General features: G+C 42.1%; 1 protein-coding gene across 3 annotated transcripts in view; it reads right to left on the bottom strand.

Annotated features, from left to right (window-relative positions):
• ADD2 (adducin 2) overlaps nucleotides 1–27,443 on the bottom strand; it is a 138,043-nt gene extending 110,600 nt beyond the window's left edge. For all 3 annotated transcript variants that reach the window (XM_049857026.1, XM_049857027.1, XM_049857029.1), the window contains exon 1: nucleotides 27,112–27,443. The gene's annotated coding sequence lies outside the window, so the exon portion shown is untranslated. The remainder of the gene's footprint in view (nucleotides 1–27,111) is intronic.
• Nucleotides 27,444–27,779: the final 336 nt, after the last annotated feature.

Raw genomic sequence — 27,779 nt, 5'->3', positions numbered from 1 at the left:
AGTAAAGATTGCTGTCGTTATTAGGTGCCATCGAGTCAGTTCCGAATCATAGCAACTCACACAACAGAACAAAACACTGCCCAGTCCTGTGCCATCCTCACAATCGTTGTTACACTTGAGCCCGTTGTTGCAGCCACTGTGTCGAACCACCTCGTTAAGGGCCTTCCTCTTTTTCGCTGACCCTCTACCAAATATGATGTCCTTCTCCAGGGACTGATCCCTCCTGATAACATGTCCAAAGTATGTGAGACATAGTCTTGCCATCCTTGCTTCTAAACAGCATTCTATTTGTACTTCTTCCAAGACAAATTGTTCGTCATCTTGGCAGTCCATGGTATAGTCAATATTCTTTGCCAGCACCATAATTCAAAGGCGCCAATTCTTCTCTGGTCTTCCTTATTCATTGCCCAGCTTTCACAAGTATATGAGGCAACTGAAAACATCATGGCTTGGGTCAGGCGCACCTTAGTCTTCAAGGTGACATCTTTGCTTTTCAACACTTTAAAGAGGCCTTTTGCAGCAGATTTGCCCAATGTAATGCATCTTTTGATTTCTTGACTACTGCTTTCACGGGTGTTGATTGTGGATCCAAGTAAAATGAAATTTTTCAATCTTTTTTTGTTCATCATGATGTGGCTTATTGGTCTAGTTGTGAGAATTTTTGTTTTATGCTGAGGTATAATCCATACTGAAGGCTGTGGTCTTTGATCTTCATCGGTAAGCACTTCAAGTCTTTTTCACTTTCAGCAAGCAAGTTTATGTCATCTGCATAATACAGGTTGTTAATGGGTCTTCCTCCAATCTTGATGCCCCATTCTTCTTCATAGAGTCCAGCTTCTCGGATTATTTGCTCAGCATACAGGTTGAATGCTGCTAACCAAGAGGTCGGCAGTTCAAATCCACCCGGCATTCCTTGGAAACCATATGGGGCAGTTCTACTCTGTCCTATAGGGTGGTTGTGAGTCGGAATCGACTAGACAGCAATGGTTTTGTTTGTTTGTTTGTTTGTTTTTATGTATATACAGATTGAATAGGTATGGGGAAAGGATACAACCCTGATGCACACCTTTCCTGACTTTAAACCACACAGTATCCCCTTGCTCTGTTTGAATGGTTCTACTCTGTCACATGGAGTTGCTATGAGTTGAAATCAACTCGACAACACCCAATAACAACATACTTGGGCACCATTGCTCTCCTGATTTCTTCACTCCTCTCACAGTTGTTGAAATCCCAATGAGATACTGGGCTAAGTGCCAGGGAGACAGCAAAGATTTAGCAAATGGCCCCTGCACTCCAGGAGCTAAGAGTCCAACAGGAAATTCACACAAGGAAGACGAGCCTCAAGATCAAAATCCAGAGCTACATGGTAAATGCTTTCCCATCACACCACAGCACAGTCACTCAGGCAAGAGAAACCTCATCCTGTCTTCTCCTAAATTACTCTTTCCCTTCTACACACACATTGTGTTCCAGGGATGGTATCTCTTTATGGATCAATGGCTTGAGAACCATTTATAACTTCAGACTGACCTTTCTGAAATATTCCTCAGAGATAGACAAATCGTTCTCCTTGCATGCAGGGTGATTACAATTTGAAATTAATTTTTTTTTAAATAGTAGGTCAACTATCAAAATGGTACAAGGCCTTTGCTTCTTTTAGCTGCTGCATTTGGATATAAGACCGGTATCTATACTGTGCTTTCTTGGAAACTTGTAACAGCATGAAATTTTAAAGTTTTTTAAAAAAATCTTGACAAGTTTGTGCTGATAGGAAAAACAGAAGTTTCGACATCCCAGATTCATTACCTCCGCCCAGAATCAAGGAAAGAGCTTGTATTCGTAGCAGGGTATAGAGAACAACACAGTATCCACAGTTGTTTTCCCCCTGTGCCACCATGCTCCACTTGCTGACTTCTAAAGAACATTCCTGTTCTCAGGTTTGATGGCTTAATTGTCTTATGATGTGAATTCTTTCCTCCACCTCACCCCAAGTCTCCAGAAAAGATTAAAAATGTCACATATTCAAGCAGAGATAAATAGGAAACCATCTCTGGAATCTGTTCTATGTCTCTATATCTCTGTCTTTGACATTATTATCTACTGTATCAGTCAGGGTAAGCTGGGCTGTGCTGCAGTAACAAGCAACACCAACATTTTCAGCAATCATTTATTTTTCTCTCACATTACATGTTCTTCATGGGTTGGCAATGGCTCTACCCCACCAGGTCTTCATACCAGGGCACAAGTTGATGGAACAGGCATCATCTGGGACATGGCCAGTTTCTTTGTAGAGGGAAAAGAAAGTATTACAGAATATGAAGAGACTCTTAAAGCTTTCACTCAGAAGTGAATGTATTACCTCTATCCCTATTTCATAAGCCAATGCAAATGGCATAGTCAAGACTGACTTTAACAGGAAAGGGATATGTAATCCTCAGGGCAGGGAAGGGCACTGAAGAGGGAAAAACTGGAATATTTAATGGAACAGTAATACAATTTAGTATAATCAACCTTCTGGTCCCTAGATATTCTTTTTCCCCCTCCCAAACCTGACATCAGTAGAGTAGGGAAGTATATAATCCTTCCCCAGTGAGTTGTATTAATATTTTGAACAATAATACAGGCTACCACATTCTTGTTAGTTGAGTATACACTACCTGCTAGGCAACAATGCTAAGCACAAAACACATATCAGTAATCCTCTCAACAGCCCACCATAGAAATTTTGTCTCAATTTTGTAGGTAAGGAACCAGTTTAGAGAACTTAAATAACTTACTCAAAGTTGTAAACTTTATAATTGGTTGAGCCAGAACCCAAATCTGTGTGATTCCTGAGCCACTAAACAGAACTGCGTCTTTGTGTCGTGTTGTTATGAAGGTGAATTAGGTCATGATTCTAGAGCTCTTTAAGTTCCCCACCAAAAGCTTCCCTTCAGAGATAGTTGCTGATTTTAAGGAAAATCAGCATGGTGTATGATCCACATCACGGCAAACATATTAGTGCCATAAATTTGACAACACCATTTTTTAAAAAAAAAAAACCATGTTCTCATTTTCCACAGAGAGGTGAGAGTATCTTCCTTGGTTGCTTTTAGAATAACTCTTTCTATACAGTAGAATCAGATTATCAAAGAAATATTGACCACCAGAAACAATAATGCATAACATCCTTGTCTATATTCCCAGCAATGAGGCTGCTGGATCAAAAACTGCAAATTTGTTATGGAGCCTATTGCCTGATTACTTTCCAAAAAGGCACAAAATTCCTATTGTCATCAGCCCTTTATACACATTCAGCACGGGGTATTATAACTCTAATTTTTACCTATCCGTTGAGTGGGAAGTGGTATCTCAATGTTCATTTTACTTAGTAAAGGAGCCTTGATGGCACAATGGTTAAGCACTGGCTGCTAACCGAAAGGTTGGCAGTTCAAACCCACACAGCATCTCCATGGGAGAAAGGCCTGGCAATTTGCTTTCATAAAGATTACAGACTAGAAAATCATACGGGGCAGTTTTTCTCTGTCACGTGGGATCACTATGAGTCAAAATCGACACGATGCCACCTAACAACAACAACCAGTAGTGAGGTTGAACATCTTTTCACATGTCTGTTGGCCAGCAAAATTGCCTATCCTGTGAATTGCCTGATCCTATCCTTGGCCCACTTTTCTGTTAGTTGGTTTGTCTTTCATTCTCTGCCCATCTCCCTTGTAATATTCATTACACTGGTATGACCTGTCCAATATGTCTCCCCACTAAATTCCAGAAGGACAAGAACCACATCTCCTTGTTCATTTCTTCTATTCCCAGACCTAACACAGCACCTGACATACCGCAGACAATCAATAGTTGTTGGTTGAAAACAACTGTCAGTGGAGAATTTGAATTGATCCTATTTGGGGGTCTGTCCAATTATGATAGATTACCATGGTCGCTGAACCCATAGAGACACCTACGGCTGATGGATTTGATCTCAGAGTTATGAGCTGAAGGACACTTCAGATTAAGTTATACTTTTTATTAGTAGCTGTGCTGGGCTAGATCAGGAAGGTTTCGAGGGCCCTTTTAGCTTACTTAATATGAGGGTTGGCTTGAGCCCCATGGCCATCCTATCTTGCCCTTGGATTTTATTACTTCATTGGTTGAATAGGAATAGAGCCTATTTCTACCCTAAGACTCAATACGGGATGAGTCTAAGTACCATATTTCCTTTCCCTTGGGTCTCACAAGGGCAACCACACAGTTCAAAAGTTAGATGGCCTCAGGCTTCTCGTACCTCAATTGGCTTCTCGTTGCAGGTTCATTTTATCTATATTCAAAAAGTCCACCATAGCTGAGAATGGAGCCATGTGTTTTGGCTCCCTTAATGATTAGAAGTGTGGCCATGATGGTGATCATTAAGATCCCTGGCACTGATGAGGTCCCCTGAGCTGCTCTTCAGCAGTCATTGGCTCTGAGAAGGTGGAGGCCTCGGTCTTCCCACTGCTTTAAATGTTGGTCAGAAGAAATGGCGTTGCTTCTACAACGCATTCCCAGTATATAACTTTAAACAGGGCAGCTATGTATTTAAGGGATTTGTTGGGTTGTGGAGAGGTCAGTTCCAAATTCCATTAAAGCACATTAAAGAAAATAAAATTAGCTTAGGAGTGCAAACACACATCAAGCCATTAAATAATTTACAAAGCACTTAGTGTAGCATGGAACCATGCAAGTACAGGCACTCTTCAACTGCTTGAGTTGTGCTGAGCTAAAATGTTTGGCAGGATTAAACATGGAGGCTGATGCTAAAATCTGGAATTCTATACGAAACAGACTCTTGTGGAGGACAACTGGAGCAAATGTTTAACAAGGGAGATCTCCTGGTCACTAATGTATGGGAAGTTATGTGTGTGGCAGTCAGTACTAGCTTGCCTAGGCAATATTTACCTCTCTTTCAACCTTCATAACAAAACCCCATTTTGCTCACGGTACTAATAACTGCATTTCTCAGCCTTCCCTGAAGCTAGAGGTGACCATTTAATACCATTCTGGTCAATAAGATATAAGCAGAAGCCTGTTGGGAATTTCTGGGAAAGTCTAATTTCCTCATGGAAGTGTTGCCCCTTCTCCCTCACCACTTCCTCTTCCTTCTTTTTGTCTAGAGGGTGGGTGGAAGGCTGGAAATGCAGTAGCCGGTTTGCAAACTTCCATGAGAAAGAACGCCATCTGCTAAGCATGGCAGAGCAGAGAGACAGAGGAGCCTGGTGAGTTGGTGCCATCATGAGCTGCTGCACCAGCCCTACTGCTGGCCTCTGGGCTCCCTAAAACCCATTGCTGTTGAGTCAATTTCAACTCAGAGTGACCCTATAGGATAGAGTAGAACTGCCCCCCAGGGTTTCCAAAGAGTGGACAGTGGATACAAACTGCTGACCTCTTGGTTTGCAGCCGAGCTCTTAACCACCATGCCATTAGGGTTCCCTGGACTGCCTACCTAGGTGGGGGAAATAAAGCCCTACTTGGCTAAGCCACTGTGGCTTGGTTTCTTCTTCATTCAGCTGGCAATTCTTAACCAATACAGGGTGTTATACAAACAAAAATTTTCCCTGTCCAATAAGTGTGGAAATCAATAGAGTAGACACAAGTCCTTGTTACAGGACCTCTCTGAGCCTTTTGTAGCCTAGATGCTCAGTGATTCTCCCAAATTCTTTTGACCATGGAAATTTTATTTCATAGAACATCTTAGGAATAGAATTTACTTTGGGAAACAGGGCTCTAAATGTATTTTCTCTCTCTCTTTCTTTCCTGAACCCAAAGATATGACATGACTTTATAGGATATACAAGCATAAATTCTTAGCAAAAGTTAAAATATAAAACTTTATCACTGACTCTTAAAATCATTGTAACTTTTTCCAGAGTCCAGAGATGAGACCTAAGGGTCAGCTTTGAGGTTTGGCCACCTAGACAGACTGCCTGGGTCCCACTCATCTCCACCCTGGTGGTTAAACATTCGCTGCTAACCTAAAGGACAGCAGTTTAAACCTACCAGCTGTCCTGAGGGAGAAATGACCTGGCAATCTGCTCCTGTAAAGACTACAGCCTAGGAAACTCTAAATGGCAGTTCTACTCTGTCACACAGGGTCACCATGAGTCAAAATGGACTCCATGGCACCTAAAAACAATACAAAAAAAAAGTCTAGGAAATCCTGTGGGATAGTTCTACCCTGTTCTATAGGGTTACTATGAGTCGGAATCAACTAGAGGGTACACAACAAGAACACATAAGGAACTTATATTCTTCCTGACTCTTCTTCTTGAAATCAAATAGTATTCTGAAAACACCGACATTTAAAAAGGGGGATTGTACCATTTGAAACGAAAGGCCCTGAAGAATAGCTTTTCAAGAGTCCTGAGTTTGCCATTAATTACCAGCCTGGCCTTGGGTAAGTGCTTCTTCTTCAGCTTCATTTGTCTGATCTCTATAATTAAGGGTTGGACTGGAAGACTTCTATGGTCCCTTCTATTTTGACATCTTGGAATTCTAGTGGGAATGTTTCACATGTATAACACCTGACACATGTCACCCATAAACATAAGGACAGGCAGTGCTGGAATGAGAAGTCAGGTCAGCAGGCCCTCGCTGAGGCTTAGGGCTCCTTTTGAGTTTTTCTGAGTTCACTTGTATATAAGAATCTTACTGCCCAGAATAAAACTCCCCAGGATATTTCTTTCAACTGAACTAGGGGAAGGACTATAGTAAGGGTGTTATATATACCTTGGCACATTGGAAGTTCTAAGAGAGGGTTTATTCTTTAGAGAGTGCTGAAATAGAAATTTAAAAAAACAAAAAACAGACCCACTGCCATGGAGTTGATTACCACTCATAGCAACCCTATAGGACAGAGTAGAACTGTCCCATAGAGTTTCCAAGGAGCGCCTGGTGGGTTCGAACTGCCGACCTTTTGATTAGCAGCCGTAGCTCTTAACCACTACGCCACCAGGGTTTCTGAAACAGAAATTACCAAGAAAAAATGAATGTGTGTCTCCTTCTCTCCCCTCTAAGGGACTTACTCTTATAAAGCTAGATAAATTATTCACATTACAAAAGATGGTCTTATTTTATGTACAAACATACTAAAGGTTTCCTTTAAACTAAACAGCATAATAAAGTAGTTGTTTAACCTGCTCTTCCCCAGTCTAAATAATACAAATTCTTTTAAACCATCTCACAGGAACTAGTTTCCATCTGTTTGACCACTTTAGATGGTTTTTCCTGAGCCCCAGCCATTTCTCATCATCCCCCTGTTAAGTATGATGACCAACACAGAGCACAATACTCTCAAGATAGTTCCACAGAAAGGAAGCTTAGGAAAAAAATACATCTTGGATCCTCAATATCATTTTCTCAATATATGCACAGGTTACAGGAAATGCAGTGGTGTAATAAATAAAAGAATTCTTATTTTTCTCAAGGACATACAAGATACAATGTGTTAGTAGGGCACATTACAATATTGACATTACCAGACATAAATACGTTCAATGTTTTAAATGCATAAGACCATTGTCAAAAAGGGTTTGAGGAAGCCAAAGAGACTACAAATTCTATAATACCCACACCCTTTGGACGTTTGCCTGTGGGCACTTAGATGGTAATTTGTGCTTAGCAGACATAGAAACCTTCCTCTAAGTATATCAGTAGCACTAGCGGTTATTATATTTACAACAAAGGAGAAAAATAAACCAAAAAAAATTAATTGGTTTTTTAAAAATCATAAACCAGAGGTTTATGTAACCATTACCTAGCTATAAGTTATAAAGTTTATTCATTCACTTAACCCACAAAGATATATTTATTGCCCATTATGTGTTGACTTTTCTCATCCTTCCAAAAATGAGATTAATAATGTCATCTACCTCACAGGATTTCGTGATGGTTAGGCTTTAAATGCATACAAATATGAATACATACCATCAGCACAGAGCCTGACAGGTAGAAGGTACTCAATAAATGCTGGCTAACTGCTATTATTATGGAGCCAAATGGAAAGATTTGGAATATGTTTTGGAGGACTGAGCCAACAGAATTTGCTCCTGGGTTGGACAAGAGAAGGAATGGAAGAGAGAAACCAAGGGCAACTCCAAAATCTTTGGCTTGAGCAACTGGGAGAAGGATGTAAGGAAAATGCAGAGAAGTAGGTTTGAGAAAAGCAATCAAGAGCTCAAATAGGGTCATGTTAAGTTTGCTCTGAGATGTCTGTAAGAGAGAGGCTTTGGACTCATCATTTATAAACAGTCTAAAGCCAAGGTCTGGATGAGGTTTCCAAGGAGAGTGTATAGGGGGGAACATTTAGTCATTTTGGAGAGTGGGAAAGTGAACATCCACGGGATTGCTGAGTGCCTTTTTGAGATTTTTGGGCACGCATTTAAAAAACCCAGGCTTTCCTGAAACATGTTTCATTTCCCAAAAAAGTCCTTTTCTAAAAGCATACACCCATGAATCACAAGAAAGTACATCTTCTTCATCAATCCTCATTATTCCCATAGGCATTTTATTACATTAAACATCACCATCCACAAAGCCACACTAGACAAGGAAGTCACCAAGAAGCTGCAGCACCACGGTGATAAGAAAGGACAGAAACCCCTGTCCCCTCCAAGAGATTTATGGCTAGGGGGGTAATGCAGGAATTAATGAAACAAAAACACAAGATGCCTCTGGAGAGGGAGTTTTCTTCCTCTTCTTACAATTCTTAAGAACTCCTAGGAGCTCCCTCATGAGACTAGTGCTTTGGTAAACAACACCAGATCCTGTTAATTGCTTTCAATTGAGTTTTGGACAAGCCTGAAGTCAATAATGCCTCCCTTCTGTTGTTTCCTTTCTGCTTAGAAACCAATGTCATTGACCAGTCTCATCATTCTTTGGAGTTCCTCCTAATCCAACTACATAAATTCCATTTCTATAATCCAAAAATCAAAAAGGTTTAAGTCTGCCTCTCCCCTGAACATGTTCCCCTCAGCACTCTCTCACTTCCCACATACCTCAGGGCCTGGGTGCAGGGTAAGTATCCTCCTTGAACCCTATAGCTACCTCCACCTATTTCTTTTCCTTCAGAATCCCACTGCCTTCGAAGCACGTCTTCCAACTTGACTTCTCATCACCCCTCCTGTGGCCATCCTCCACCACTCTCCTGGTCACACCTCACATTCTCTGAGGACTTTCACTCCTGGCTGATATCTTCATCTCCATCACTGTCCTTACTCATTCCATCTACCCCAACACCCAGGCCTCACATTTCCTTGGCCTCTGTAATACCAATCATCACTTCTTCCACCCCAAACTTGGCTACCCACTTCCGTGGTCATATATCCTAGATCCCGCCATCACCAATAAGATCACCACCTCCAGCATCTGGATGTCCCCATCCTACTCCTCAACTGTCCTCTTCTAGCCCACTTACACTAGTATCTTCCCAACATCAATAAGACATCCTATTTACTTTTTCATCTACCCCGAAACTCCGCTCTTCACATGCCTCATTATCCGGCTTAAATTAAATAGTCCATATGAGTAAACACTCCCTTGCAAAACACCTCTAACTTCTCTGCCCCCTCCCTTACCCCCTCCACTGTTCTCCTTGGTTAAAGCCCCAGCCTTGATTAAAGCCAATGTCAGCTTGTTCCCAGCCTGGAGCAGCTGGCACTTGCACATAACTGTGCTGACTGGACTCCCCTCAAAATTACCTCCACACCTTTCAAATGATTTCTTTACAATACCAGACAACCTACTCTTCCCTCATGTAGGCTTTTCAAGTGGACCACTTGTCACCTTCTCATCTCTCCTCAGATCTCCCACACACACTCCTCACCCCACTCTCAGCTGATGACAGTGCCTCAAATAGCGTCATGAAAATGCCTGCAATCAGCCTGCACTACCTCATCCTCCGGCCCAACCCCCTAACCCACCTGAGTCAACCCAATGCCACTGCCCCAGAGAGTTCTTCCCTGGCCACTCTATCTAAAGAAGCCTCTTCCTATCACTCTCTCTCATGCTACCTTAATTTACCTTCTGCATAACGTATCAGTACTGGGAACTGTCTATTTGGTTGTTTAGCATGGGTCTCTCTCTAGTAGAGTGTGAGCACCTGGCTCACTGCCACATCACCAATACCTAGAAAAATAGCTCCACGTGAGGGGTGCTAGATAAACACTTGTTGACTATATCAGGATCCCAAAAACCATTTTCAGTCTTTTTGTATATATACATATATATTTATTGACCATTTGTATTGCTCATTTTTTGAAATATCAATCCCAAATATTCGCCTATTTGCTATAAACCCAAAAACCAAACCCCAGGCCGTCAAGTCAATTCCGACTCATGGCAACCCTATAGGACAGAGTAGAACTGTCCCATAGAGTTTCCAATAAGTGCCTGGCAGATTTGAACTGCCAACCCTTTGGTTAGTAGCGGTAGCACTTAACCACTATGGCACCAGGGTTTCCTATAGAGAGTTTTTAATTTTTTTCTTTTTTCATTACTAATTATAGTCACTGATTTCTTCATTGTTTTTATTTATTTTTTCTTTTTTATCATACTTTAGATGAAGATTTTCAGAGCAAACTAGCTTCTCATTAAACTGTATATATATATATGTAGTGACATTGGTTGCCAACACCATGACATGCCAACACTCTCCCTTTCTCAACCTGAAGTTGTCCATTACCAGCTTTCCTGTCCCCTTCTGCCTTCTTGTCCTTGCCCCTGGACTGTTGTGTCCATTTAGTCTGGTTTTCTTTTATGGGCCTGTCTAATCTTTGGCTGAGGAGTGAACCTCAGGAGTGACTTCATTACTGAGCTAAAAGGGTATCTGGGGGCCATACTCTCATTTTCAGTCTCAATGATCATTACCAAGTGTCTTAGTTATCTAGTGCTGCTATAGCAGAAATATCACAAATGAATGGCTTTAACACAGAGAAATTTATTTTCTCACAGTCTAGGAGGCTAAAAGTCCAAATTCAGGGTGCCAGCTCCAGGGAAAGGCTTTCTCTCTGTGTCAGCTCTGAGGGAAGGTCCTTGTTATCAATCTTCCCCTGGTCTAGGAGCTTCTTAGGACAAAGACTCGGGGTCCAAAGGATGCACGAGTCTCCTGGCTCTTGTTTCTTGGTGGTATGAGGTCCCCTATCTCTCTACTCGCTTCTTTTATATCTCAAACGAGATTGACTTAAGACACAACTGAATTTTGTAGGTTGAGTCCTGCCTCATTAACATAATAGAGATAGAATTTACAACATATAAGAAAATCACATCAGATGACAGAATGGTAGACAATTACACAACACTGGGAATCATGGCCTAGCCAAGTTGACGCATATTTTGGGGGGACACAATTCAATCCGTAACATTGCTGAGAAATGAAGCAATAATGTACAGGTAACTGAAATTCCTCATGCATCTTAACTCCAGATTTACTTTCTGAACAAAGAGCCTTTGGCACCCACAAATCCCTCTCATCCAAGTGAAAAAAGCCAGCAGCCACTCTCTCTGTGAGGATCCACTCTTAGTTCACTGGGCCAATTCCTTACTTTGTGGATCTAAATCAAGTATTGGCAACCCTGACAAACGATCTTCCATAGCATTCAGTCAATAACTGCCACTGAAGCTCCTAAAATTTTCATGGTCTCTTATCACTCATTTTTAACCTAATCCCTTTTAGACTATTAGTCAAACTCTTTATAATTTGCCATTTCTATTTTGCTGAAGTTTCTGAAGAGAACCAACTGAGCTTGTTAGAATTGTATGTAAACTTAAAGTCAATAATCTTTGAGTGAGGGTTGAAGAGTGTTTCAATGTTTCCGGATTATTCCAAGTGGAAGAAGATACTGGAACAGAGTTAAGAAGTACTGCAGTTCAAATGCTAATCTAAAAGTAGTTGTTGTTGTTAGGTGCCCTCGAGTTGGTTTGGATTCATAGCGACCTTATGTACAACAGAACAAAACACCGCCCAGTCCTGCACCATCCTCACAATCATTGTTATGCTTGAGCCCATTGTTGCAGCGCTGTATCAGTCCATCTCATTGAGGGTCTTTCTCTTTTTTGTTGATCCTCTACTTTATCAAGCATGATATCCTTCTCCAGGGACTGATCCCTCCTGATAACATGTCCAAAGTATGTGAGACGTAGTCTCGCCGTCCTTGCTTCTAAGGAGCATTCTGGCTGTACTTCTTCTAAGACAGATTTCTTTGTTCTTTTGGTAGTCCATGGTATATTCATATTCTTCGCCAACACCATAATTCAAAGGCTTCAATTCTTCTTTGGTCTTCCTTACTCATCATCCAGCTTTTGCATGCATATGAAGCAATTGGAAGCACCATGGCTTGGATTACAACCAAGAAAACCTTATGGAACAGTTCTCCTCTGTAACGTATGGTGTCACCATGAGTCAGAATTGACTGGACAGCAACTAATAACAACTTCAACTATGTGAGGGCATTTTCATAATAAAGAAAAGGAAACTTTACTAGAGTTTGAATTCATACTATGGTCATGTCGATAGTTTGTGTTATCACTACTACGCGTGGCTTGATTGAACATTAATGACCCTAGCTTTTAATTCCAGATGACAAGACCATCCTACGTATATAAAAATATATAATCCATCAACAACAAAATGAAGAAAAAATGGGTCATCACCAGTCGAGAGATTTCAACAAATTTATGGAGGGTAAAAAGCAGGTGGGTATCTGGGGACCAGTGTGTGAGGACATAGAGCTCTCACCCGAGATTTCAGGCAGAGGATACTGGAGCCAAGGAGACAGCAATCTGTCTGACAGAGCCCTAAAAATGTCCCGGACTCAGATGGCAGGTACTGTGGAAGACAGTTGGAAAAAGAGAAGCTGTTCCAGAGACGCTAGCATAACAGAAACCATTTGAAGTTCACCCCAGGAAATTTTTCACTTAGTGGCCCAAGGGTGGAGATATTGGAATCCCTGAGAAGGATATGAAATCCTAGCATGTTGCTTATTGTGCAGTGAAAAATATCAACCTAGTCAGGTAGTGAACACTCTTAAAGAGTTTTTAGCTTTGAGAATCACCTTATAGATAAATTATAGAAACTCAACTGTATCTATGAAACACACGGAATAGTTTATCAATTTGATAAAGTAAAAATACAGCTAGAGGGAAGGGGGAAGCAGGCAAGGAGAGATGGTGGGAATAGCCTAATCTCACAAAGTAGAGAGACAAGAGACTCAGTCAAGGGTCGATGGAATAAGAAATCAGGTTTTAATAAACATATTGTCTGGAGGTGTTACAGGGGTGACTAGAAGAAAGGCGGCGAGGAGATAAAGGGGTGATATCGATAAGCTGCCTTTTCAACTTTCATGGCAGTAAGTCACTAGACAATGACTGGAGCCAGTAAATTCAGAAATAGCAGTAGATGCATGTTATATTTATATATTATGTTGTAGTTATTATTTTGAAGTATAAAAATAACTATAAAACCCAAAAAACCAAACCCAATGCCATCACCTCAATTTCGACTCAAAGCAACCATATAGGACAGAGTAGAACTGTCTCATAGGGTTTCTAAGGAGTGTCTGGTGGATTCGAACTGCCCACCTTTTGGTTAACAACCATAGTTCTTAACCATTATGCCACCAGGTTTTCCAAATAATAACAATAGCAGAACAAAAAATCACCAGCTAAAAGTGGTTGCCTGAGGATAGGGGATTAGGATGGGGCAAAGATGTTGCTTTTTTATTAGAAACCCTGCAGACCTGTTCGATTTACAAGTAGTCCCCAGCTTCTTTGGGGTTCATTCCCACAACTCTGTCATAAGTCGGTTCTGATGTAAGTCAAATCTCTCTTTTTTTTTCTTAGTTCTCATTGTTATTGTGTTTTATTATCAGTATCTTTATAAATCCAATCTTTATTTGTCTTGGGGGTTGGAAACATTACATATAAACTTACAGTTTCAACATCAGCGCTTCCTGCTTCTCCAGTTATACAGATGTTATATAAGCCAACTGCCCCACCCCCAGTCGTAAGCGCTGTCCTTTAAGAGCTCATAGTAACTCAAACATGTCATAAATTAGGGACAACCTGTATTAACTATGCATATACATTACCTTAAAAAAATGAGGGACTGAAGAAGGAAAAATACTGGCATATTTCATGAAATAAGAAAAAAGGAGTCTCAGTAGATTGGGTACAGGCGGAGAATGGGTTAAGCTGGATGCTGCATAACTATGGTAACAGATGTAGCTAATTTAGGCCTCAAGTGAGGGTGTTGGAAGGCTCCAAGAGAAACGTGTGTTAAGAGGGAAGGAGAATAAACCCTAAATAAAGGAATGCTGAGATAATCAGCACGGCTGCTCCGCCATCTGACGCAGAAAAGGGGGAAAGAACTGAGCCCACCCTCACTTTTCCTGTGTCTTTTCGCCATAGATTTTAAAAAGTAAAAGCCAAGAGATCCTTACGTCGGCTCCATACCGACAAGCAAGCATGAAGTGCAAACTTGATAAAATAACGTGGGCAGGAAAATCATGTCCATTGTTAAATGATATTCTGTCTTTATTTTAAAAAAGTCCCCACGCATTTCAAAGTTGGAGAACTCCGTTTGTTCCTCAAGAAAAACAATTTATAAATGACATTTAAATGCATTTGTATTGTCTTTTCCTTCAAGAAAATGATTCCCATATAAGCACAAGCATTTAACTACCACTTTCAAAATTCCTCAGAAAAATTACCAAGGGAACATAAATAGGAGCAAATTTGCACGGCTTCTGGTTACCAGCCAGGCTGCCATCCGCAGGCAGAAACCATAAGAACCTCACATCTTTGCCACATTGGTTCTTCCCATCCAGGATCATGACAGCCTATTTCTCGTGTAAATATTGGTAGTTCATATTTTCTGTGAAAATTGTCCATTTCGTCAAGATTTCCACATATGCTACAATACAATAATGCCTAGCGTTCTCATGATTTCAATCTTCTCCTCTCCCCTTTGCCCTGGGTGCCATTCCTAGTATTGTTTTTTTCTTCATCTTTTTTATCATAATTAAGGTTGCAAGAAGTTTGTCTATTTTATTGGCTTTCTAAAAGAACCACCGTGCCAGACAGAAAGTGGGAGTAGGGCATGTGGGTTGAGGGAAGAGCCCATGAAAAGGCCCAGAGGCTGGGAAGCATGTTCCCAAAGACGTGTGGTTCAGCCTGCCTAGGGGAGTGTGAAGGGAAAAAGATAAAGCAGAGAGGTAGTAAGGAGTTTGGGCTTTATATGAAGGGGAGAGAAATGACAGAGTTTGATTTTTATTATTATTATTGAGGTGAAATTCACATAACATAAAAATAGCCACCTTAAAGTGAACATTTTGGTGGCATTGAGAACTTTCATAATGTTGTGCAACCACCACCTATATCAAGTTCCCAAACATTTTCATGCCCCCCAAAACAAACCCCATACCCGTTACGCCTCATTTCCCCCTCCCCATAGCCCCTGGCAACCACTAACCTAATTTCCTTCTCTATGGATTTACTTATCCTGGATACTCCATATGAATAAAACCACTGCTATGGAGTCAGAGACCCTATAGGAGGGAGTAGAACTGCCCCAATAGGGTTTCCAGGGAGCAGCTGGTGGATTCGAACTGCTGACCTTTTGGTTAGCAGCTGTAGCTCTTAACCACTGAGCCACCAGGGCTCCTTCATATGAATGGGATCATACAGAAGTGACCTTTTGTGTCTGGCTTCTTTCACTTGTTTTCGAGGTTCGAGGTTTGTCCACTCTGGAGTATGTATCAGAGCTGTATGAGAAGATCAGATTTTTCTTTCAGAAAGATCACTCTGGAATGAGGGTGGGGGTTTAGGCTAGAAGCAGGGAGGAGAACTGGGAAGCTCTGGTGTGATCCAGGTTCTAGCCAAGAGCAGTGTGGCTGTATGAAACGGAAACCCAAGCAAACTAGCCCAGGCAGAATGGAGAGGCAGGCTCGTCAACATAGGGACCACAGTCCACCCGGGCCTCAAAAAAGCTCCTAGAACTGAAATCACTGTGCCCATTTCAAGGCAGTCATATGGTGTCTCTAAATTAGCCAGTGAGGGGAGTGGAGGAATAGCCCATGATTTCCCTCATGTCTGATGTTTTTTGTCTCCTCCTCACCCTGGCCTCCCTCCTCATTTTGTGCATAGGCTAATATGGTCTCCAGTCCTGAGATTCCAAGTCTCACAGGTTCATGTATGATCTAATTGGCTGCCTATCAGTGTGTGGGGATTGAGGTGTATGGCAGATAGAAGCCACAGGAATTTGCTACTTGGCTTGGTAAGATTTTTGCAGTTACTTCAAGGCTGGACACAGGGGAAGACCATTCCAGATATTAAATGGGGCACTGAAATCTGTATTCTGACAACCATGTCCTAAACTCTCTGCCTCCAAGTCCGACCCTGGGAGCTTGTGGGGTGAGGTCCTGTGTCAGATCAAATACATTAGAGGTATTTCCTGCTAGGCCAAATGTCATTTATGTATGTGTTTATGCATCTACAGTCCTCCCTCGCTATACTGGTGGGCGGGGGTGTGTGGGGGGGATTGGTTCCAGGACCTCCGCAGATACCAAACTCCATGGATATTCAAGTCCCTTATATAAAATGGTGTAATATTTGCAAATAGTCTACACACATCCTCCCCTTTACTTTAAATCATCTCTAGATTTTTATTTATAATACCTAATACAATGAAATACTATGTAAATAGTTGTAAAGTGCTATGTAAATAGCACTTTATGCTCCCTCTTAGCCTTTGAGGGATTGCTTTGACCACTTCATTCATTGCTTTATAGGAGCCGTTTTTTCACAGAAACAAAGGGTGTACACAACACAAGTAAGGAGTGAACGAGAGGCTAGGTGAACAATGCTCAAACAACGAGTGCTGGGGAGAGACCAAGGATCTGTGAGATGGTGGGAGGTTACAGCAGGGTGTGCCTACACATCACTTCATTCACGTGCATTCAGCATAGTGCTCAGCACACAGCAAATCCAAGTTTTGCTTTTTGAAACTTTTTTTTTTCCCCCCAAATATTTTGGATCCATGGTTGGTTGAATCCATAGATGTGGAACCCAAGGATAAGGAGGACAGATTGTATTTTTATCTGCCTTTGGAGTCGGAATCGACTCGATGGCACTGGATTTTTTGTTTTGGTAATCAAAACTGGGGCCTTCCCTCTTGGAGGTGACTGACCTTGTATGAGCTCCCTCAGCACATGTCAAGATTAAGGGCCCAGCCACTCAAGATGGAAGTTCTGATGAAGTTCCTAGAGCCCGTTGATTTATACCTGTTTGTGGATTGAATTGTGTCCCCGCAAAATGTGTCAACTTGGCTAGGCCATGATTTCCAGTATTGTGTGATTGTCCACCATTTTGTCATCTGATGTGATTTTCTTATGTGTTGTAAATCCTGACTATGATGTTAATGAGGCAGAACTCAATCTACAAGATGAGGTTGTATCTTAATCTCTTTTGAGATATAAAAGACAGAAGTGAGCAGAGAGACATGAGGACCTCACACCAGCAGAGAAAGCAATGTTGGGAGCAGATTGCATCCTTTGGACCTGGGGTACCTGCTCTGAGAAGCTCCTAGACCAGGGGAAGATCGATGACAAGGACCTTCCCCCAGAGCTGACAGAGAAAGAAAGCCTTCTGCTGGAGTTGGGACCCTGAATACGAACCTCTAGCCACCTAGGCTGTGAGAGAATAAGTTTCTCTTTGTTAAAGCCACCCATTTGTGATATTTCTGTTATAGTAGCACTAGATAACCGAGGCAATACACTTACCCTCACCCTTCTGACTACACCACAGCCCATCCAGTACTGTTACATTAGCTTGCAGACTCTCTAGGACTCAACTGGGATAGGACTCAACTAGAAGGACAACTCACTTCTTCCCAGGAATGCCCCTGTTGAATCGTGGGCTGGCTGGTATTGGCTGGCATATCTGTACCATATCTTCTAGAAATTCCTTAAAGAATCTGCTTTCTAAACCTAAAAATAGATGTTTTTCTTATTTCATTTGTCTTTGGTCATTCTGGTGAGACGTAAAGCAAACTTTTAGGCCCATGTCACCATCTTGAAACCATCTCCATTTATATGCTTATGACCTGGTACCTCCAGCCCAGATCTCTCTCCCAGCTCTCAGCCCAGACCCACATATCTGCCGCTCCACCAGCTATCCCCATCACAAACTCATCTCGTCTAAAACTGACCACCGTCTTCCACAAACAGCTTCCTCCTCCTTGGTCATATTGCCTCACCCAACGATCACACGAGGTGAGTTTAGAGCACTGGCAAAGGGGCTCTAAACACTCTTGGGATGAATTCGAGGTATACATACACATACACATACAGATATAGATGATAGAGATAGATATAGATATTTAAGCATCAAAGTAGGCATCATGGAGATGTTATAGTCATAACCTTGAACAAGACACAAACTATACAATCCCAATTCTATAGTTTAAAAGAAATAAGCCTGATCTATTTTTGGGGGGTGCAAATTTAGATTATGAAACTATAAAAGTGAGGAAATGGTTACTATAAAAGACAGGGAGTAGTTACCTCCAGGGGGAGAAGGGTGTGGTCAGAAGGGGGCCCAGAGCTTCTAGGAGCTGGCAATAGTCTGCTCCCAAGATTCGTTGAGTGGTTCATTTGTGTCACGCATTTTTCTATATGTATGTTATGTTTTACATTTTTTTTAAGTTTTTGTTCGTTCATTTTAAATAAAGTAGTTGTTAAACGCCCCCAAAAAAACCCCATTGCCATCGAGTCGATTCCGACTCACAGCGACCTGAGAGGACAGAGTAGAGCTGCCCCATAGCGTTTCCAAGGAGTGCCTGGTGGATTTGAACCTTTTGCTTAGCAGCCGTAGCACTTAACCATTATACCATCAGGGTTTCCAAGTAGTGGTTACAGGGAGGAAAAAACTTTCATGGACTTTCTTAAACTTATTTTATAGCTATTGGCAAGAAACTTATCTTCAGTAATACAAAATGCCAGAAGACAAAAGAACAATATCTAGAGTTTTGAGGTGTAAAGGTCTTTATGGAGAACTGTATGTTCCAAAAGGATGGCATTACTGTGTTGCGGCAACATAAAAAATGTCCTTAGCATGCAAGAACTAAGAAAATATGCCATCTTTTCTGAAAAAAAACTCCAACAAATCAAGAAATAATTAAAAGTAAGGAGCAAGCATAAGGAAGAGGCTGAGCACTATAGCCTACATAACTCATATCTATAGAGTCTAGATAATGACTCTTAATAAGGTTATAAAACATAAAATAAATGGCAAAAATAATTCTGAAAAGCAAAAGCATGTATTTTTTTAAAAATCACTTGGATCTAAACGTTAATTTTTTAAGGTAAGGAGCTAAAAAGTAGGAGACAGGAAAAAAATTAAAGTATAATAATAAATCTCTCATTCGTGGGAGAATAACTAGACACTACTATAGATTTTAATGTCAATGAGAACTAGTAGAAAAAATGTATGGCTAACTTCCCTTTTATCTCAACAACAATGATATCTTGCGCTACATTTAAGTTAAGCTAAGAAAAAAAAAAGAAAAGGGGGAAGGAAATATCTTGGAACTATTTTTAAAAGCATAAGATAAAATTTTAGAAGATCAAATATACCACATAATAAATGCAACTTTGGTCTGAAAAACCCAATTATGTTGTTTAAAATACACATATTATTATGAATTGAATTGTGTGCCCTAAAAACGTGTGTCAACTTAGCTAGGCCGTGATTCCCAGTATTGTGTGATTGTCCACCATTTTGTCATCTGATGTGATTTTCTGATGCGTTGTAAATCCTACCTCTGTGATGTTAAATGAGGCAGGATTCCGGGCAATTATGTTAACAAGGCAGGACTCAATCTACAAGATTAGGTTGTATCTTGAGTCAGTCTCTTTTGAGATAAAAAGGGAGATTGGGGGACTCATTAACACCAAGCAAGAAGAGCCAGGAGTGTGCATCCTTTTTACCTGGGGTCCCTGCACTGAGAAGTTCCTAGACCAGGAGAAATTTGATGACAAGTACCTCTCCCCAGTACTGACAAAGAGAGAAAGAGTTCCCCTGGAACTTGCACCCTGAATTCAGACTTCTAGCCTCCTAGATTGTGAGGGAATAAATTTCTCTTTGCTAAAGCCATTCATTTGTGGTATTTCTGTTACAGCAGCACTACATAACTAAGACACATATTAAAAAAAAAAACCAAAAACCAAACCCAGTGCCATCGAGTCGATTCCAACTCATAGCAACCCTATAGGTCAGAGTAGAACTGCCCCATAGAGTTTCCAAGGAGTCCCTGGCAGGTTCAAACTGCCCACCCTTTGGTTAGCAGCCATAACACTTAACCACTACGCCACTAGGGTTAGCATATAGACGCACGACAATCCAAATGACATGGAAAGAAAGTCTAACAAGAAATATATATATACACATATATATATATATACACACACAAAGTAAAATTTAAGACAAAAAAAGTACAAAAAATGAACAAGACAAAGAGAGTTTAAAAATGAGGTTAATTTCATTCCACAATGAAGACTCAAGAGTCGCCAAGTATTTTTATCAAATAGGGTGATCAACCATCCCAGTTTGCCCAAGATTGTCTTAATTCTAGCACTGAATGTCCCCCATCCCAGGAAACCTATCAGCTCTGGGCAAACCTGGCTCTAAGTAACACAGTATCAAGTATAACTATAACGGACCAGGGAATGTTTCACTCTGTTGTATGTGGGGTCGCTGTAAGTTGAGCCTACTCAAAGACAACTAACAACTTAACTATATATATATATGTATATATACATATATGCATATATATGTATATGATGTGTATAAATCAAAAGGAAAGCTATTAAAAACTCCATTATAATGGAATAATCTTTGGCCAATCACTTAGGCACAAAGAAAACTTAAAAACAGATTTAAATAATACAATCGATAAACTTGTTTTAATCAACACACTCAAACCTTGTACCCCACAGAGAATAGACTGTCTTTTCTCCTTATTCAACAGCATTGGCGAACATTTCATACACAGCCTGTCTTAGAAGACAGGCCAGGATGAATCTTTGCTGGAAGCCTGCCATTCCATGGGTGCCCTTTGAGTCTGGGGGATATTGCTGCTGTTGAAGGCAGAAGCAGTTTTTGGTATTACTGCTTTAAAATTCTTTCCGGCTAAAATCATGGCAGTCAAGGTATATGGAGTTGAACATTGGGGCTACAATCTCTTTTTAAAGATTCAACATTCGATTCCAAGAATTTGGGTGTGTCCCTGTCCACAGGTCAAAATGCTTATACCTCTTTTAGAGGAAATAAATTTCTCATGGAACTCCAGGGTTGACCTAAACCACTTTTATTGAAAGGTAACTTAAATATGTACACTCATAAAGGCCAGTTCAAAACAGCTATGTTTTATAGCTCTCATACAACTAAAATGCCAAAACAAATGTACAAATAAATACAACTATCAACCTTTCAAGATGTCTAATTAAATGAATTTCCTGCAACAGATAATACTGTTTTGCTACAACTAAAATCCATTTGTGGCTTAACAAGAGAAAGGTGTAACCTCAGGTCTAGTGTCTACATTTTATCGTTTTCTGAATTTTGACTTCAACAATACTAATGCAGACAACACATAAACATGCTGGGTAGAACAATAAACTCAAAAATGTTTGCTAGTTGAAGACTATCAAAGTCATGATCAAAAAATTCTGCTATCAAACCATCGAGGAATACCTACATAAATACGGTGTCTTAGTTATCCAGGGCTGCTATAACAGAAATACCACAAGTGGGTGGCTTTATCTAACAGAGAGTTATTCTCTCACAGTCTAGGAGGCTAAAGTCCAAATTCAGGGTGCCAGCTCCAGGGAAAGGCTTTCTCTGTCGGCTCTGGTGGAAATTCCTTGTCATTGACCTTCCCCTGGGTCTAGGAGTTTCTCAGCACAAGGACTCCAGGTCCAAAGGACACACTCTGCTCCTGGCTCTTCTTTCTTGATGGTGTGAGGTCTTTCTACCTGACTAAACCTGATGTCCAACTCCAGCGACGGATCCTGCCTAATGATTGCCTAACGCAAGCCAGTCAGACAATATTCTATTGTGATTCATAAGGTTTTCATTGACTAATTGTGGCATGATTAATTACTTTTGTGTGTGGCTTTTCTAGCCATGGTCTTGTAACTCCCACCCAGGTGAATGGCCAGGACTGTGTGATAGGGTAATTGTGGCCCACCAAGGGGATTGATCAGTTTTGCCTTAAAAGAGAGCCAATTCCAGACAGAAAGGAGAATCCTACCACCACCAACGAAGAACAGCCAGGAACAGACAGTGCATCCTTTGGAACCGGGGTCCCTGCACTGAGAAGCTCCTGGAAGCAGTAGACTGAGAGAAAGAGCAAGCTGTAACCCTGACGGTGGTGAGAAGTAGTGGCAGGAGAGACCCGGCAGCAGGAGACAGCATGGTAGACTTCCTGGCCCACATAGAGAGAAAGCTGAGTGCCTTTGGGTAGAGGTCTAGGGCCAGGGAGAGGCGTGCCTGTGAGCATGGCTGGGAAGAGATTGTCTCAATGTAAGAACTGTATCCTAAGTGTTCCTGAGCCTGAATTCTAACTGTTACTTCCCAAATAAACCCCGTAATTGTGAGTATGGTCTGTGAGTTCTGTATGGCCATAGCAATGAATTATTGAAACCAGCAGAAAAGTAGAGAGTGCTGTGTGAGGGACAGTTGGTGTCAGAATCGGTAAAGATGGTGAGGAGAGGAGGCTTGTCTGGCCTCTACCTCATGGGAGTCAGCCTTGTACTGTTGATCTTGGTTTTCCTTCCCCCTTGTGGCATTGGAGGAGGTCAGACGCTGCCTCCAAGCCATTTTTATGCTAAGTTTCAGAAGTAGATTGCCAGACCTTCCTTCCTACTCTTAGTCTGGAAGCTCCACTCAAACCTGCCTACCATGGGTGATCTTGCTGGTATTTGAAATACCAGTGGCATAACTTCCAGCATCATAACAACATGCAAGCCACCACAATAGGACAAACTGACAGACCAGTGGCTTTTATGTATATGCATACATATATGTTGCATATTGTCTTAGGCTGGGTTCTTCAGAGAAGCAAAACCAGTGAAGTGTATATATACATATATATATATATATATATATATATATATATATATATATATAGAAAGAGAGAGGTTTATATCAAGGAAATGGCTCACACGGTTATAGAGGCTGGAAAGTTCCAAGTCCATGGGTCAGGCTGGAGGCTTCTCCTGACTCACGTAGCTGCAGGCACTGGCAAACTCAAGATCAGCAGGTCAGACAGCAGGCCTCTGGCTCACAGGCTGCAGAGGCCAATGAATCCTGGGATCAGCAGGCAAGATGGCAGGCCACTGGCTCACAGGCTGTGGAGGCTGATGAATCCCCAGACCAGCAGGTAAACTGCTAGCTCAAGTTCCAAGAACCGGAGGTCAGATATGGAGCCAGCTGCAGGATCCAGAGCGAGCCAAAGCCAGCAAGCTTTGCCAGAAAGTCCACATATATTGGATGCAGACCACACCCTCAAGGAAACTCCCTTTCAACTGATTGACTGCTCATAGCAGATCTCATTAAGGAGGTGATTACATCATTACATAGCTGCCAAACTACATCATAACTGCCAAACCGCTGAGAATCACAGCTCAGTCAAGTTGACACACAACCTTAACCATCACATAAGGTGTTATTCATACTACGAAAAATAGTAATAATACCTAACCTTAATGGAACTTTAGTATATTCTCAAGCTGTTCAAACGTAATTACTTTAATCCTTGCAATATCACTATGAAATCGATACCATATATTTATCCCTATCTTATCATAAGACGAGGCTGTGAAGAGAGAAGCTGAGTAACTTGCTCAGAGTCTTACAGCTTGTAAATAGAAAAACAGATTTGAAGTCAGGCAACCTGGCTCTACTTAACCGTTACACCAAATTACCTGCCTCATTCTCTTGGACACAAGGGACTTACTGGGGAGTTACTAGATCTGCAGTCAATGGAGATCTAATTCAATTATTGCTGAAATCAACAACAGCAACTTTTTCATTGCATTTTACTACAACACCTGCTGTTAATAATTTATTGCAACCTGGTGCATATGAAAGTAAGTCACCATACAATATCTTCCTTCCTTGCCAATACGGCAATAGCTGCCGGGAACTGTTCTTTTGGTTTTGGCAAGCCTGTGCTCTGTGCCAACTCATCTTTGTCTTTATTCAAGGTCCCCTCTCCTTCATCCATGCCTCCAGGCCTGCCATCTAAGGTCACCAGGCCTGCTTCTGGCTCAAATGAGAAGACCCAGAGGCAAGCACAGGCCCTTGCATCGGTTTTAGACTGGCCATCAAGATAGTCCAGAATATGTTTTATTATTTTTTTTTTTTAGATTATCATTGAAATAAAATCACTAATTTTAGAGATTTCATAGATCTCTCAAAATACATATATCCTCAGGACCTCAAAGGTTTAAGAGATCCTGCCTAATCCGGTTGCCCTGTGGTGTGGTATCATGAGCTCACACCCAGAGACACTATAATAAACAGCCTTATGAAGCTCATCCTTTGTCTGACAAAGACATGATTGAAGACATCACTGAAAACACTATGTCATGTTTAGAAAAAGTTCCTTTCTTCTGAGACTCGAGAATGGTTGTGCTTCTCAGAACGTTTCCATTTTGTGTTTTTATGTTCTGGACATGTTGCGTTTTGTGTTTTTCCTGCACAGCACTTACCACAATCCGTAATTATATATTCACTTGAGAGATTTCTTGATGCATGTCTGTTTCCGACATTCATCTGTAAGTGCCGTCAGTGCAGAGACCATGTCTGTCTGCTTTACCCCTTTGTTCCCAGTACCTCTCAAAGAACCTGGCATACAGTAGGCTCTCACTAAATGCTGGTTGAGTGAGTAATTGAGCAAATGAGTTACCACATGAATAGAACATACGAACCACGGACTGGTCAATTTTCCCTTTTGCATGAGCTGCTAGGAAGCGGAGAGCTGGATTTGTTTCCTCACTCACAGCAAGTGTACAGGAGCTTGTGTTTGTCTCTTAGCTTCTTTCTTAACATCATTTTAGGCCTTGACCTTTAATCTCCTTTTTTCTTTTCCATCTCCTAAGTTAGGTTGTCTTGCTCTGTTTTATGAATCCCTGTAAACTGTCTTAAATTTCTTGTAGAACAAGGTAGGTGATAAATAAATTTATCAAAATCTTTTATATATATTTAAAATTTTAACACCAAACTCTCTGCCAGTAAAAACATTTGATCATGTGTAAATTCTTATGAATAGCTGAGATTTGCTAATTCTAGTATTATACTAATATTTAAAGCAAATTCTATGCAAGCAAAAATGTGTCATTTGGGGCATTTTTGGTGTACTGTGTATGTGGCGAGCATATTTCTAAGAGGGTTTGGCACCTGGTGTACAAGAAAGAACATGGGCCTTGCTACAAAAATGTTATGGATTTCGGACTGAAGACTGATTTATCAAAATCTATCGACATCGTACTAATAACGAAACAGCTTGCTTGTACTCGTACCCAGTTCTGGGGGAGAGATTGAGCGGAACTGGGCAAAATTCTGATCAAGAGGCATTGAGAAAATTCTGATCACTTTATAGAATGAAAGTAGAACATCATAAAGGAAAAATATTATACTTTAAACACCTTTTTCAAATCTCTAGCATTGTACTATGCCTATGCCCATGGAAGGAGTCACTCACAAGTCCGAAATTTTACAACAATCCTCTCTGGACATGTTCCTTTAAAACACTTTTGCTTCAAATGTTGACCACCTACTTTTCCCTTAAAAGAAAACACATTTTCAAATCCCACTTTTTTTTTTTTCACTGTACAAATTAATCGTTTCCTGCATCCTAAACTGGACCTACAAACTAGACATGAAGGGAGCTGAGTCCAACCTTTCTCTCCAGGCCATTTGCTCCCGGGAGGTGTCCAGTCAACCCTTCCTTTGGAGTTAGGCAGAAAACAACAGTGCTGTATGTCCATTTGTGAAACTGAGATTTGATTTCTTTTATTTATAAGGCTCAATGAAGTCCGTTGAATCTTGGACGACAAAATGCAAGAGGAGGGAGTGGGCGTAAAGAAACAGATGGGTAACAATCCTATGCCACCAATAAACGACAATTTTCAAAGAATTTGATAGGGTGTGGGCTGGGGCTTTTTTTTTTTTTTTTTTTTGGCAGGGTGTGGAGAAAAGGCAAGACAATAGGCCAGACCCGAGCGCCTGATCCGAATCCTAAAGCAGTTTTCCCCCTCCTACCCCTTCCCCCAACACCAGGTAGGCTGTGGTCTGGATTTCAAAACAAACGGACGCCGGCCCCCGCCTCTCCCACCGAGCGAGTTCCCTTCCTCGGCTGCAGGAGGGGAGGGGAGGCCAGGGAAGAGAAGGGAGGGAAGATGGAAGCTGAGATGAAAAGACTGTCAAGAGCTCCTCGGGGACAGTGGCCTTTTTCCCTCCAAAGTGGCTGAGTCGCATAAAAATCCGAACCCACCCGGGCCGGGTCACGTGCCAGCTCCCCTGATCAAGATGCAGCGGGCTGCCGGCTGGCACCGCACCTGCTCGCCCAGCAGCTGCGGAGGAGAGGAGCGGAGCGCGGCCCGCGGGCCATGGCCAGGCCCGGAGGGGAAGCGCCCAGCTCCGGCCAGGCCGCCTGGCAAGGCTCGGCGTGGGAGGGCGGCGGCAGCTTTCTACCCCTGAAAGCAGGACCGAGAAGAAAGGCCCACCTGCCAAGGCGCCCTTCTCAGTGCGAATCGGTCTGACTGTCCCCACGCAGAGGCCAGCGCTCGGCCACCCGGATTTCCAAAGACCCTACAATGTTGCATCGTCAACAGAAATCTTTAGGTTTAACATACACCGCCCCGGGGAAGGGCTGCAACGCAGACGCACAAAAAAACACACTCACCTATCCGGACGAGCCAGCCCCCCAGCCCGGCGGAACGAGACTGCACCATTCTGACATTCCTTTAAAATGAACAAAACCAAGGCAAGCCCACGGTGTCGTTCCCAAGACGGCCTTACCTCCCGTGCGACAGCTTATCCATCTCTGGTCTTCCGCTGTGGGGTTTTTGGTTTGTTTGTTTGTTTTGATCCGCTTAATAAATCCACCCAGCTAATCTGCAAAGAAATGTTTTCTAACCATCCTGCAGACCCGCACTTGTCACAGAGACAGAAAGGATTGTTCTACCCACATCTGCCTGAAATTCCACCAGCAATGCAGCTTCTTCGCGTCAGTGGTAATTACAGACGACACAGGCTGCTCTTCCTTGACAAAGGTTTTTGCTCCAGCTCCTCCCTTACAGCCCTGCCACCAGAATTAAATCCATTTCCCGCACAAGGCTGGAAGGAAATGAGCGCTCTCTTCCCCGCGTGCGCTGACAAAAGGACGCTTCCTGGTGCCCACAGAGCCCCCTCTAGCGGGCCTCCAGGCTGGCCACGGGGAGGGACGCGGGGCTGCAGTGCCCGCCGCCCGCAGTGCCCGCCGCCCGCAGTGCCCGCCGCCCCGCGCTGCCGCAGTCCCGGCCCCGGGCAGCGCACGGGCGGCTCGCCTGCTGTCACACCCAGGCGCTCTGCCCAGCTTCACCCTGCTCCGGCACTGCAAACTCTGCCTAACCGCCGAGAGCTAATCTGAGTATTTTGTTACTAGGAGGACAATCTGAAACGTGAGCTCTTTTAGGGGATTTACCCTC

Source organism: Elephas maximus, chromosome 17 (genome assembly GCF_024166365.1).
Source record: "Elephas maximus indicus isolate mEleMax1 chromosome 17, mEleMax1 primary haplotype, whole genome shotgun sequence".
Taxonomy (NCBI): Eukaryota; Metazoa; Chordata; class Mammalia; order Proboscidea; family Elephantidae; genus Elephas; species Elephas maximus.
Note: the sequence above shows the minus strand (reverse complement) of the source record. Positions and strands in the feature narration are given on the sequence as shown.